This window comes from Staurois parvus, unplaced genomic scaffold (genome assembly GCF_062004578.1).
Source record: "Staurois parvus isolate SC_StPar_1 unplaced genomic scaffold, SC_StPar_1.0 ptg000168l, whole genome shotgun sequence".
NCBI lineage: Eukaryota > Metazoa > Chordata > Amphibia > Anura > Ranidae > Staurois > Staurois parvus.
Window position 1 is genome coordinate 2,055,651 of NW_028317964.1, and position 12,201 is coordinate 2,067,851.

General features: G+C 47.0%; 1 long non-coding RNA gene across 1 annotated transcript in view; it reads right to left on the bottom strand.

Annotated features, from left to right (window-relative positions):
* Positions 1 to 12,201, bottom strand: part of LOC149462778 (uncharacterized) — a 163,345-nt gene that overhangs the window by 33,178 nt on the left and 117,966 nt on the right. Inside the window, exon 3 of the long non-coding RNA XR_016312590.1 lies at positions 184 to 322. This is a non-coding gene — a long non-coding RNA (uncharacterized LOC149462778). The remainder of the gene's footprint in view (positions 1 to 183; positions 323 to 12,201) is intronic.

The following is a 12,201-nucleotide window of genomic DNA, read 5'->3' on the forward strand; positions in this document are numbered from 1 at the left end:
GTTAAAACGTCATCTATCCTTCTAGTGTATGATCTGAAATTACTAAGAATAAAAAGGTGCTCTGGATAGGCAGTGGATTGCTGCTGACAATGTATGGTGTGTTTTGGTTATAGAACTAAACTGCCCGAGTGATGCCTGCTGTAGTACTCTAGTGATAAAACATGAAAAGGAACCATGGCTTACCTTGCGCCTATAATCACCAGGTAATCCAGTAACCAAATGGCTTTTTCTTTTGCCCCATGCTCCCAACTTCCTACTTAATCATCTCACACACTGCTTAGCTCACTGGACCATCACTAATCAAGGAGAAACTAGCAGGAACCTTAAACCAGGAGAAAAATACACAAAAACAAAAATATATAAATACATTTCACACATACCAGCCTTTATATAATATTAACCTCAAACATATGGCTGAAATATTTATACAGGTCTTATCTGACAAAGGATTTATATTTCTATCCCTCCAGTCCTGAGATCTACACAGCTCTGCCACACAGCACAGTCCTGTTTGGCAGAGCAGGAACCCCATTTTTTTCTGCTGCAGTTAACTAACACTTACAGGTCTTGCCTTTCCCCCAGTCTATGACTGAACAGTAAAGAGAGAAGCAGAAAGCAGAATCTTTCTGTCACTTCCCCTTCTCCTATCAGCACATGAGCACAATCAACTGGTCCCTTGCACTGCTTCTCCCCCCCTTAGTCTGAGCTCTGCTGACTTCAAGAAGCTGATAATAAATCAAATTTCAGCTACTGTTTGCATTTAAAAAAAATTATTTATAGATATATTAAAGGGAGCTCCACCCAAAAGGGGCAGCTGTTTGTCTGCCTCCTACCCCCTCCACTGCCACATTTTACACTTTTTTGGGGGGGGGAGTGGGGAGCGGGTCCCTGGTTCTGGCATGCCCTCCTCCTTCCCCCCACAGTCTTCTAGGACACTTTACAGGTCCGAGAAGACTGCTGGACCATTCGGGAGGTGCAGTACACCTCGTGCAGTGGGCACCCAGCTGTGAAGCCAAAAGGTGTCACAGCTGGGTGCCCACAATTGAGATGTCGGTGCAAGGGGGGGAGACAAGCGGGTGAAGTGACGGCATGGGCAAGAACATCACTGATCCTGCTAAGGCAGTGTTCAATATTTTAATAGGGGTATAAAGTAGAACTATAGGCAACATTTTTTTTTCATTTTGGACAAAGTAAGGCAGGGTTATAACCCCTGTCAGTTTTATTTTTTGCCATCTGTGTCCCATTGGGGAGATTTACCTTCACTTCCTGTACCATAGCCAAAACAGGAAGTGAAAAAAATCCCTGCAAATTAAGGGAATACTTTGGGGTCCCTCATTGGAAGATTTCCCTTCTATTACTTTTCTGGGAACAACACAAAATTTGGGATTTTCTTTTACATTTATCTTCGATGATAATGACAAACAGGACACATAGAGAGGGGGAATCTCTCAGGGACACAGACAGTAATAAAAACCTGACAGGTGTTCTAATCCCTCTTCTCTCTACCCAAAAAAAAAAAAAGTTTTTCTTTTAGTTATACATTAAGGCTTTCTAATCCCAAGAATGAAAATACTCCATAATACTTGCTGCCGGTATTCTCACCTTCCAAAGCCCTTTAGTTCACGGATAAGTTCACCTTTTGATAAAATTTTTTTTAAAAAAATGCACATTTTATATGCAGGTAAAAAAATGTGCATTATTTTTTGCTGCAGAAGCCTGCAAAGCATTACACCAGCGACAGGCAGATCACCGATGCCATGCAGGTCTCCTGCAGATCTGTCAGTACATCTGCTCGCCCCATACAGGATGTACAAGCAAGCAGATATACTGACAGGAAGACTGAATGAACTATCCCAGTGCTCCACAGTGCCGTGGCAGTTCATTGAGAACTACAAGCTGACAGCCACCAAGTCTGTCGGGACTAGTAGTTTCTCATTCACAGAGGAGTGATGCGGCCGGGCAAATGGAGCCCCACACGGCCACATTTTTTAAAAATTTGACAGCTATTGGGTAGAAGATCGCTCACTAGCTGACAAAGCTGGTGATCTGCAGGGAGCGGGGGCCAGTGCTTTCATAACAGGTTACACTCTGAATATGGGGGTAACATGTTACAAAAGGTGAATTAACCTTTAACCACTTGCCCTCCAGAGGAATTAACCCCCTTCCTGAGCAGGCCATTGTTTTGCATTACGGCCGGTCAATGGTACGGTGGTATTTGATTGCCTATGCGTTTTTATTGTTTGCACAATTTTGAAAAAAAAACCCAATATTTTTGACTTTTTGCTATTAGACATGTCCAGTAAAAAAAAATTAAAAATCACATTTCATCATAAATTTAAGGCAAAATGTATTCTGCTCCATGTCTTTGCTATAAGAAAATCCCAATATGTGTAAATTAATTGGCTGACGTGAAATTTATAGTGTTTACAAATGGCGGTATATATACTGGGTTTTTGTTTTTTACTAGTAATGACAGCGATCAGTAACTTATAGCGGGACTGCGGTGGCCATTCTGACACTGGGGGGAACTGACCTGTTGTCACTGACATCCCTAAGGACACCAATACAGTCATCAGTGCTAATAAAAACCACTGGCACTGCACTAATGGCAGTGGGGAGGAAGGGGTTAACATGTGGGGCAATTAAAGGGTTAACCTGTGTGCTGTGTTACTATGAGGCTGTGTTAGTGCTTCACTGTAATTACACTACTTTGCATGGCTGTGCTATGCACAGCCATGCAAATCAGTGGGCAGGAGCTGACAGGGGAGAGAATAGCCGATAACCGCAGCCGCGAATGGTGACGCGGGTAGGGCACACGTGCGCCCCCTACCTGGAAATGCAAAGTTAGGTATATACAAGTGATTTTGTGCTCCCGTGCCGCCTTGTAGCAGTACTTCTATATAGGGCGGACGGAAAGCGGTTAATACATTACTGATGTTTACCTTCCTGGGGACACCTCTGGCACGTGTGCATTCTAATGAATATTCTCAGTATCCTGAAATGCTGCGATGTGAAGACACCTTTGCTCTAATGACATGATCACAGATCTCCAGTATAGGTTCTCACTCTCACAAGCCTTCCTCTATTTACTTCCCTGAAACACCATGTGACAAGGAACATCACAGGGGCTGTGTCATCACTTAGGCTACTTTCACGCTGACCTGCGGCAAAAACACATATGCATATTTCACACGTTTATACCACGGTTGCTGTGCGTTTTGTGGTGTGTTAAATGTGTTGCATTACAAAGCATATTGGTGAATAGCTGGTTGTTAAGAACATCATCAGGTACTGGCTTCTTAACCATTTGACAACCAGCCTATAGCCGAATGAAGGCTACAGAGCGGTTGTCCAGTTCTGTCATATGACATCCTCCTAGATTGCGCCCTCCCGCGTGCCCCCAGCAGCGCGCATCCGGTGATCTCCGTGATTGCTGTGTCCTACGGACACAGCTGATCACGTGATGTGGTAAAAGGGCAATCATAGCAGCCTTTTACCACATGATCAGCTGTGTCCGATCACACAGATCACTGGGTAAATGCAGTTGCTGGTCGTCGGCTTCACTTTCCTCACGCTGTCACAGTGTGAGGAAAGTCCTGCCGATAACCGGCAATTGTCTGAAAACAGATTGGCACTGATGATCAGTGCCACCCACATGTGCCCAGCAGTGCCACTCACATGCCCAGCAGTGCTTCCCATCTGTGCTGCCCAGCAGTGGCGCCAGTCAGTGCCCAGCAGTGCTGCCCATTAGTGTAGCATCATCAGTGCCGACTCATCAGTGACGCCTCATCAAAGCACATCAGTGAAGGAGAACAATTACCTGTTTGCAAAATTTTACAATAGAAACAAAGAAAGACTTTTGATTTTGATTTTTTGCTATTCTTTTGTTGATAGCGCAAAAAATAAAACACCCAGAGGGGATTAAATACCACCAAAAGAAAATCTGTGTGAAAACAAATGATAAAAATGTCATATGGGTACAGTGTTGCATGACCGCGCAATTGTCATTCAAACTGCGCCAGCGCTGAAAACTGTCCTGGGCAGGAAGGGGGTATAAGTCCCCGGTAGGGAAGGGGTTAAAGGATAAGTTCACCTATCATAACATGTTACACCCATAATCAGTGTGTAGCATGTATTGAATGGACCGACCCCCGCAACCCCCCTGATCTCCGTTGGGACAGCAAGTGGGGCATTTTCTCCTCTCTGCTGACACAATAAAAAAAAAAAAAAAAAAAAGACGTGGCCGTGCAGGGGTTCCGCCCACGTCACTCAATCACAGTGTTCTGTGAATGGGACAACTACAAGTTCCTGCAGCCTTTGTGGAGGTCAGCTTGGAGTTTTCAATGATCGACCGCGGCGCACCGCAGGGCTGTGGTAGTTCATCGAGCCTTCCTTTCAGTAGTATACTGACAGGTCAGAGGGTGACCTCCATGACACCAGCCATCTGCTGATTGCTGGTACAAAGCTTTACAGGCTCCAGAAACACAAAAATAATAAATGCACATTTTTTTTTCACCAGAAAATTTAAAAAAAAGTGCTTTTATTCATTGTATTCATAAAAAGTGAACTTATCCTTTAACTAGCAGCTATTCATTGGCTGTGAAGGATGCTGGTGGGCAGTCACTTAACAACCAGCACATTTCTGCCACATGACCTAAAAAAACGCACCCTGGGAGAGGATTGGTTACACTCTGAGGGCCGGATGACACCAGGACGGATGACACCAGGACGGATGACACCAGGACGGATGACACCAGGCCGGATGACACCAGGCTGGATGACACCAGGACGGCCCAGGAATGCGGCACTGAAAACTTGTGGAAGAAGTGGGAGGACTGGAGAACTCGGACACTCAGGACATTGTTGGCCATTCACAGTTTTATTGCTTTTCTTTTATTTTGACTTCAGTGAGCTGTACCCTGTGCAGGCCTGGGGGGGTCAGCCACAGTCTGCCTCCCCAGTGTTCTGGGGGAAGACTGGGGGAGGCAGGCGGGGGGGGGGAAGGATAACGCTAAGTGGGCGAGGGAAGGATAACGCAGAGGGTGCGGGGGGGAGATAACGCAGAGGGTGCGGGGGGGGAGATAACGCAGAGGGTGCGGGGGGGGGGAGATAACGCAGAGGGTGCGGGGGGGGGAGATAACGCAGAGGGTGCGGGGGGGGAGATAACGCAAAGGGTGCAGGGGGGGGGGAGATAACGCAGAGGGTGCGGGGGGGGGAGATAACGCAGAGGGTGCGGGGGGGGAGATAACGCAGAGGGTGCGGGGGGGAGATAACGCAGAGGGTGCGGGGGGGGGGAGATAACGCAGAGGGTGCGGGGGGGAGATAACGCAGAGGGTGCGGGGGGGGAGATAACGCAGAGGGTGCGGGGGGGGGAGATAACGCAGAGGGTGCGGGGGGGGGGGGAGATAACGCAGAGGGTGCGGGGGGGGATAACGCAGGGGGGGATGACGCAGAGGGTACGGGGGGGGATAACGCAGAGGGTGCGGGGGGGATAACGCTGAATGGGGCAGGGGGGGGAGGGATAACGCTGAGGGAGGCAGGTGGAGGGAAACACTGGTGGGGATAACGCTGAGGGGGCGGGGGGGAAATGACGCGGAGGGGGCGAATGACGCTGGGGGGGGGAATGACGCTGAGGGGGTGGAGGGGAATGACGCTGAGGGGGTGGAGGGGAATGACGCTGAGGGGGTAGTTGGGGGGACGCTGAGGGGTGGAGGGGAATGACGCTGAGGGGGTAGTTGGGGGGACGCTGAGGGGGGGGGGGACGCTGAGGGGGTAGTTGGGGGGACACTGAGGGGGCAGGTGGGGGAGCCCCAGCTATGTCTGTGCCTCTTATTCCCCCACCTTCTCCAGACATGACCTCCTATCAGCCTTTTTATACATACAATCCCCCCAGCCTTCTCCACAAAGCCCCCCGACCTCCTCCATCCACCTCCCCGGCTCTCCTGCCCTCTGTCCTCCTCACCTGCTCAGCTCAGCTCCCCCCCCCGGAGGCCATCATCCCCGCCCCGGCCGTTCCTTTCCTGTTTCCCTCTCAGCTGCTCCTCTCCTCCGCCTCCCATAGACTTTACATAGCTAAAGATGGCCGCCGTTTTCTCTGTATGGAGCCGACTGGGAAGGGAGAGATCTATGGCGAGGAGCGGTATTACACCTGAGAATGCCATCTTGTGGCAGAACTCTATAATAACCAATAAATGGCCCCAATCCTGTGTAATTCTCTGTAAAATCTATAAAATGATAGAACATGGATTTGGTTGTAGTGTTACATGAGCGCCATATTGCCAGTCAGAATGACAAGGCCGGAAAAGTGACAGTTGGTGACAGTTGGTGCTGAGTCAGTCTGAGGCCTGTTCTGGTAGCTGTGGCGATTGCATCCTCAGACTGTGCCTCCTGCGACTGACTGCGACTCTTCTCATCTTTATTACAATACATTGCGATTACTAGTGTTCTTATAACATTATTATTATTATTAGATATTTTTAAGCTGTTTTCAGGTACTCCGGCATCAATTACTACCAGGATGCCGCGATCTTCACGACGTCCATCTCGTGGAAGGCCATCACATCAGGAGGGCGGTGAGTCTCTGTCAGGGCAGGAGCTGAGGAACGGACAGGCAGGCCTAACAATGTAACGCACTGGCTGACGACAACCACCACCCACAGACCGAAGTCCCTCAGGGCGCGGAGTCTAAGTCCCAGGCTGCCCTTCACCAGGGCCCCTGATGGTGGGGATGGACTTGACGCAGCCAGGAACCAGGTCGCGGCCCCCGAGACACCTCAGCTGCGGTAATGGCCGCCGCCAATGGCGTGTAGCTGGTGGAAGAGACAAAAGAGTAGTCAGACAAGCCGGGGTCAACAACAACAGGACAGGACAGTACAGGACAGCAGACGAGAATCACAGGTCACGAGCCGGGTTCAGCAACAGAGGGTCAGATCAAAGGAGAATACAAAGAATAGTCAAGACAAGCCGAATCAGATACCAGGAGAGTCACGAGAGTCAGAACAGAGTAACAGCAACACAAAGACACAAGACACAAGTGCAAAGAGCATGTGCGGGCCACAGGCTTATATGTCATCAGCCACACCCCTCTGGAGGATGGACCACAGAAACCTGAAGGCATAAAAGGGCTCCCATCATGCACAGCAGAATCCAAGATGGACACCAGCACATGAAGTAACATAACCACAGGGAAAAGGTAGGACCTTGACAGTCTCCCATAGCCCATCGGACGAGGTCCAGAGCGCAACAACGGCAGAGACGGGAGGACCCCGCCATCAGACGGAGCCGATCTCCAAGAGACCGCAACAGGGCTGCTGAGCACCACCCAGAGCCACAGGGAGCACCGGCCATGGAGCCACAGGGAGCACTGGCCATGGAGCCACAGGCAGCACCGGCCATGGAGCCACAGGCAGCACCGGCCATGGAGCCACAGGCAGCACCGGCCATGGAGCCACAGGCAGCACCGGCCATGGAGCCACAGGGAGCACCGGCCATGGAGCCACAGGGAGCACCGGCCATGGAGCCACAGGGAGCACCGGCCATGGAGCAACGCGGCGAGGAGCAGGTAATCTGTGCCATTTGTTTGGCAGATTGTGAAGATGGAGACGCCAATACTACCCTACCCTGCGATCACCAATTCCACGCCCGCTGCCTCCAACAATGGGTTGAAGAGAGTGCTACCTGTCCCATGTGCCGGGCGAACATTCCTATCGTGCGAGGGGACCAGGATTTCAACAGAATGAGACAGTTTCTAGATGACAATGGAATCGACTACGAGATCGATGAGGAGAATGGTATTATACAGATCTATTATTAATATTATCAACTTAGATGTATTTGTTGTATTATGTATTTTAAGAGTTTTCCTGTCTTGTAGAAGTAATAGTATTTAATGCTTTAAAAAACCACCCAAAAAAAAAAAAAAAATTAAAAAAAAAAAAAAAAAAAATATAGTTGTTGAATATTATTATTAGTATTATATATTTTAAAATATGTCCTTTATTGTAGTGGTCTAATATTATTATTAATATTATTATTATATACACAGGATTTATATAGCGCCAACAGTTTGCTCAGCGCTGTACATTACAATGGGAGACAATACATGAGACAGTACAGTAAAAATACAATAAAATACACGAGGGGTTCGAGGGCCCTGCTCCTCGGAGCTTACAATCTAGGAGGGAGGGGAGAGTGGTACAGGAGGAAATAGCTGTGGGGGATGGAGTGGTGGGGGGAGCGGAGGAGATCAGCAGTTAGGTGAGGGCGGGGTAGGCTTCTCTGAAGAGATGGGTTTTCAGGGTGCGCCTAAAGGTGAGGAGGGTAGGTGACAGTCTGATGGATTGGGGTAGTGAGTTCCAGAGGATGAGGGAAGCCCTGGAGGTGGGCACGGGAGGAGGAGACCAGGGAACTAGAGAGTAGGAGGTCTTGTGAGGAGCGGAGAGTGCGATTTGGGTGGTAGATGGATATCAGGTCAGTGATGTAGTTTGGGGCGGTGTTATGAACAGCTTTGAACGTAAATGTTAGTATTTTGAATTGTATGCGTTGGGCAATCGGAAGCCAGTTGAGGGATTGGCAGAGAGGGGTGGCGCATACAGAGCAGTTAGTAAGGTGGATGAGTCTGGCCGCAGAATTCAGGGTAGACTGAAACGGGGATAGCCTGTGATGGGGTAGGCTGACGAGGAGGGAGTTACAGTAGTCAAGTCGTTATATGATAAGGGAGTGAATGAGTTGCTTTGTAGTTTCTGGAGTTAGGAACGTGCGTATTTTGGAGATGTTGCGGAGGTGGAGTCTGCATGAATTTGTCAGCGATTAGATCTGGGGCTGGAAAGACAGATTGGAGTCTAGAATGACACCAAGTACTCTGGCTTGCGGGGTGGGGCTGATGGTGGTGTTGTTGGTCGTGATGGAGAGGTCGGGGGGGGGGGTGCGCGGACTGGGGGGAAAACTAGGAGCTCGGTTAACCATTTGTTTGCAGGAATGCTTTCAGCTGCAGCACTGACCTGTTTATTCTGACAGCAACAGGCACTTGCTCTCAGAATAGACAAAAATCAGTGTGGACAGAGCTGTTGGATGAGATTTTTCATCCGCAGTTAAAAAAAGAGCATATATGCCGAAGCATGGGGGCCTGGGGTGGCCAGTAGGTGGATGGCCCCTATGCTTCGGCATATATATTTTATATTTTTTGGCACATTTCATGTGTGCCCACCATTAGAAGTGGGTGGATGCAGGGAGGTTTCTAATGGTGGGCATACCACCACACACTTTTCCTTGCAGAGATATTTCAATTATAAAGCTGTTTTATTGAGTTAATGTTTTATTGTTAACCATTGTTGATTTCTTTGCAGGAATGTCAAACTGCAGCACTGACCTGTTTATTCTGACAGCAACAGGGTCTTGCTTTCAGAATAGACATAAGTAGGTGTGTGCAGTGCTGTCGGATGAGATTTTTCATCCGCAGTTAAAAAAAAGAGCATATATGCCGAAGCATGGGGGCCTGGGGTGGCCAGTGGGTGGATGGCCCCTATGCTTCGGCATATATATTTTATATTTGTTGGCACATTTCATGTGTGCCCACCATTAGAAGTGGGTGGATGCAGGGAGGTTTCTAATGGTGGGCATACCACACACTTTTTCTGGCAGAGATTTCTTCTCTTTTTTTTCATTCAGCCCACAGGCTGCATAAAGAAAAAAAAAACATAGCATGTACACCCAACAAGGACCAGCGACGTACTGGTACATCACTGGACTTTGAATGGTTATACCAGGGTGATGCCTGCAGCTGCAGGCATCATCCTGGTATCATTTTTTTCAGCCGGCATTCCTAGTGGCTAATTAGCTGCAGGATTGCTTTTACAAGCAGCGGGAGAAAATGCCCCCCCTCCCCCTCCCTGAGATAGCATTAACAGTGATAAAAAATTTTTTTTTAAAGGGACAGTGTAAAAATAATAAATAAATCAGAAAAAAAAAGTAACCTCGCTCACCCGCACATGCGGTCGCGAGCGTTGACCCTGTGCCAGTATGGAAACAGCGATTGCACCATACATGTGAGGTATCGCCACGAACGCCAGATCAAGGGCAGTAATTATAGCTCTAGACCTCCTCTCTAAATTTGAAATGGTAGCTTGTAAAGGCTTTTAAAGCGTTACCTATAGATCAGTGGTTCTCAACCTGTGGGTCGCGACCCCTTTAGGGGTCGAATGACCCTTTCACAGGGGTCGCCTAAGACCATCGCAAAACACATATTTCCGATGGTCTTAGGACCGCTCCTCTATTCGTCTCCAGGCAGGTCCGCCCACATGCAGATACGCCCACATACGAGTACCCTGCGTGATGACATCATCGTGCCAACCCCATCACATACACCTCGTACAAATACAGGTGTATGTGACAGGGTTGGTGCCATAAAGTACTTATGTGGACCAGTCACACATGTGTAAAGAGCAGCTACTATGTAGAAAGCAGCTGCTCTGTTGAAAGCAAATTTACAGTTATGAAGTAGCAACAAAAATAATTTTATGGTTGGGGGTCACCACAACATGAGGAACTGTATTAAAGGGTCGTGGCATTAGAAAGGTTGAGAACCACTGCTATAGATATTAAAAATGTATGCAATTTGTCGCCATTGCACAGGGCATGCGCAATTTTAAAGCATGTCATGTTTGGTATCTATTTACTCAGCATAGCATCATCTTTTATATCATACCAAATAACTGGCCAATATATTGTGTTTTTGTGCATTAAAATTTAAAAAAGTGTATATTTTTCCAAAAAATTGCTTTTGAAAAATCGCTGTGTAAGTACTATGTGAGATAAAAAATTGCAGCACCCACCATTTTATTTACTAGGGTGTCTGCTCTAAAAAAATATATAATGTTTGGGGGTTCACTTTCATTTCCTAGCAAAAATACAGATTTTTTAATGTGAACAAAAAGTGTCAGAAAAGGCTTGGTCTTCAGGTGGTTAGAAGAGTGAGTGATGTGTGGCATAAACTTCTAATGCTGGGCATAAAATGCCCCCACCCCCCAAAATGACCCCTTTTTGGAAAGTAGACACCCCAAACTATTTGCTGAGAGGCATGTTGAATTGATAGAAGAATTTATTTTTTTACCACAAGTTTTTGGAAAATGACGGAAAAAAAATTACACAAAATTGTCATTTAAATAGTTTATTGCTCACACATGCCATATGTATATGTGGAATTACTCCCCAAAATACATTCTGCTACTTCTCCCAAGTATGGGGGTACCACATGTGAGAGACATTTTCGCAGTCTAGCCAAGTACAGGACCCCAAAATCCAATAAGCACCTTCAGGCTTTTAAAGGGCTTTATTTCCTCATTACACTTCCTGACTACCTATCACAGTTTTGGAGGCCCTGGAATGCCAGAATAGCACCAAACCCCCTCAAATGACCAATTTTTGGAAAGTAGACACCCCAAGGAATTTGATAAGAAGCATGATGAGTATTTTGCAGATCTTGTTTGTTGCCAAAAGTTTTTGGAAAATGAAGAAAGAAAACAAAAACATATTTTTTCAGAAAAAATGAGATCTGCAAAATACTTACCATGCCTCTTTTTAAATTCCTTGGGGTGTCTACTTTCCAGAAAGGGGTCATTTGGGGGGTTTGGTGCTATCCTGGCAAGTCAGGGCCTTCAAAACTATGATAGGTAGTGAGGAAGTGAAATGAAGAAGTTACGCACCTTCAGGCTTTCAAAGTGGTCACTGGATTTCAGGCTCCTGTATGTGGCTAGGCTCCCAAAAAGTCTCACACGTGTGGTATCCTCATACTCGGTAGAAGTAGCAGAATGTATTTTGGGAGTGTAATTCCACAAATACCCATGGCTTGTGCAAGAAATAAATCATTTAAATGACAATTTTGTGTAAAAAAAAAACGTTTTTGTCATTTTCCAGAAACTTGTGGAAAAAAAATAAATCTTCCATGGAAACTATATGCCTCTCAGCAGATAGCTTAGGGTGTCTACTTTCCGAAAAGGGGTCATTTGGGGGTGTTTGTTCTATCCTGGTATTTTAGCACCTCAAGAAATGTGATGGGCAGTCAGAAAGTAAAAGCTGTGCAAATTTCAAATTATCTATACCATAGTTTGTAGATGCTATAACTTTCACACAAAGCAATCAATATACACTTATTGGGATTTTTTACCAAAAACATGTAGCAGAATACATTTTGGCATACATTTATGA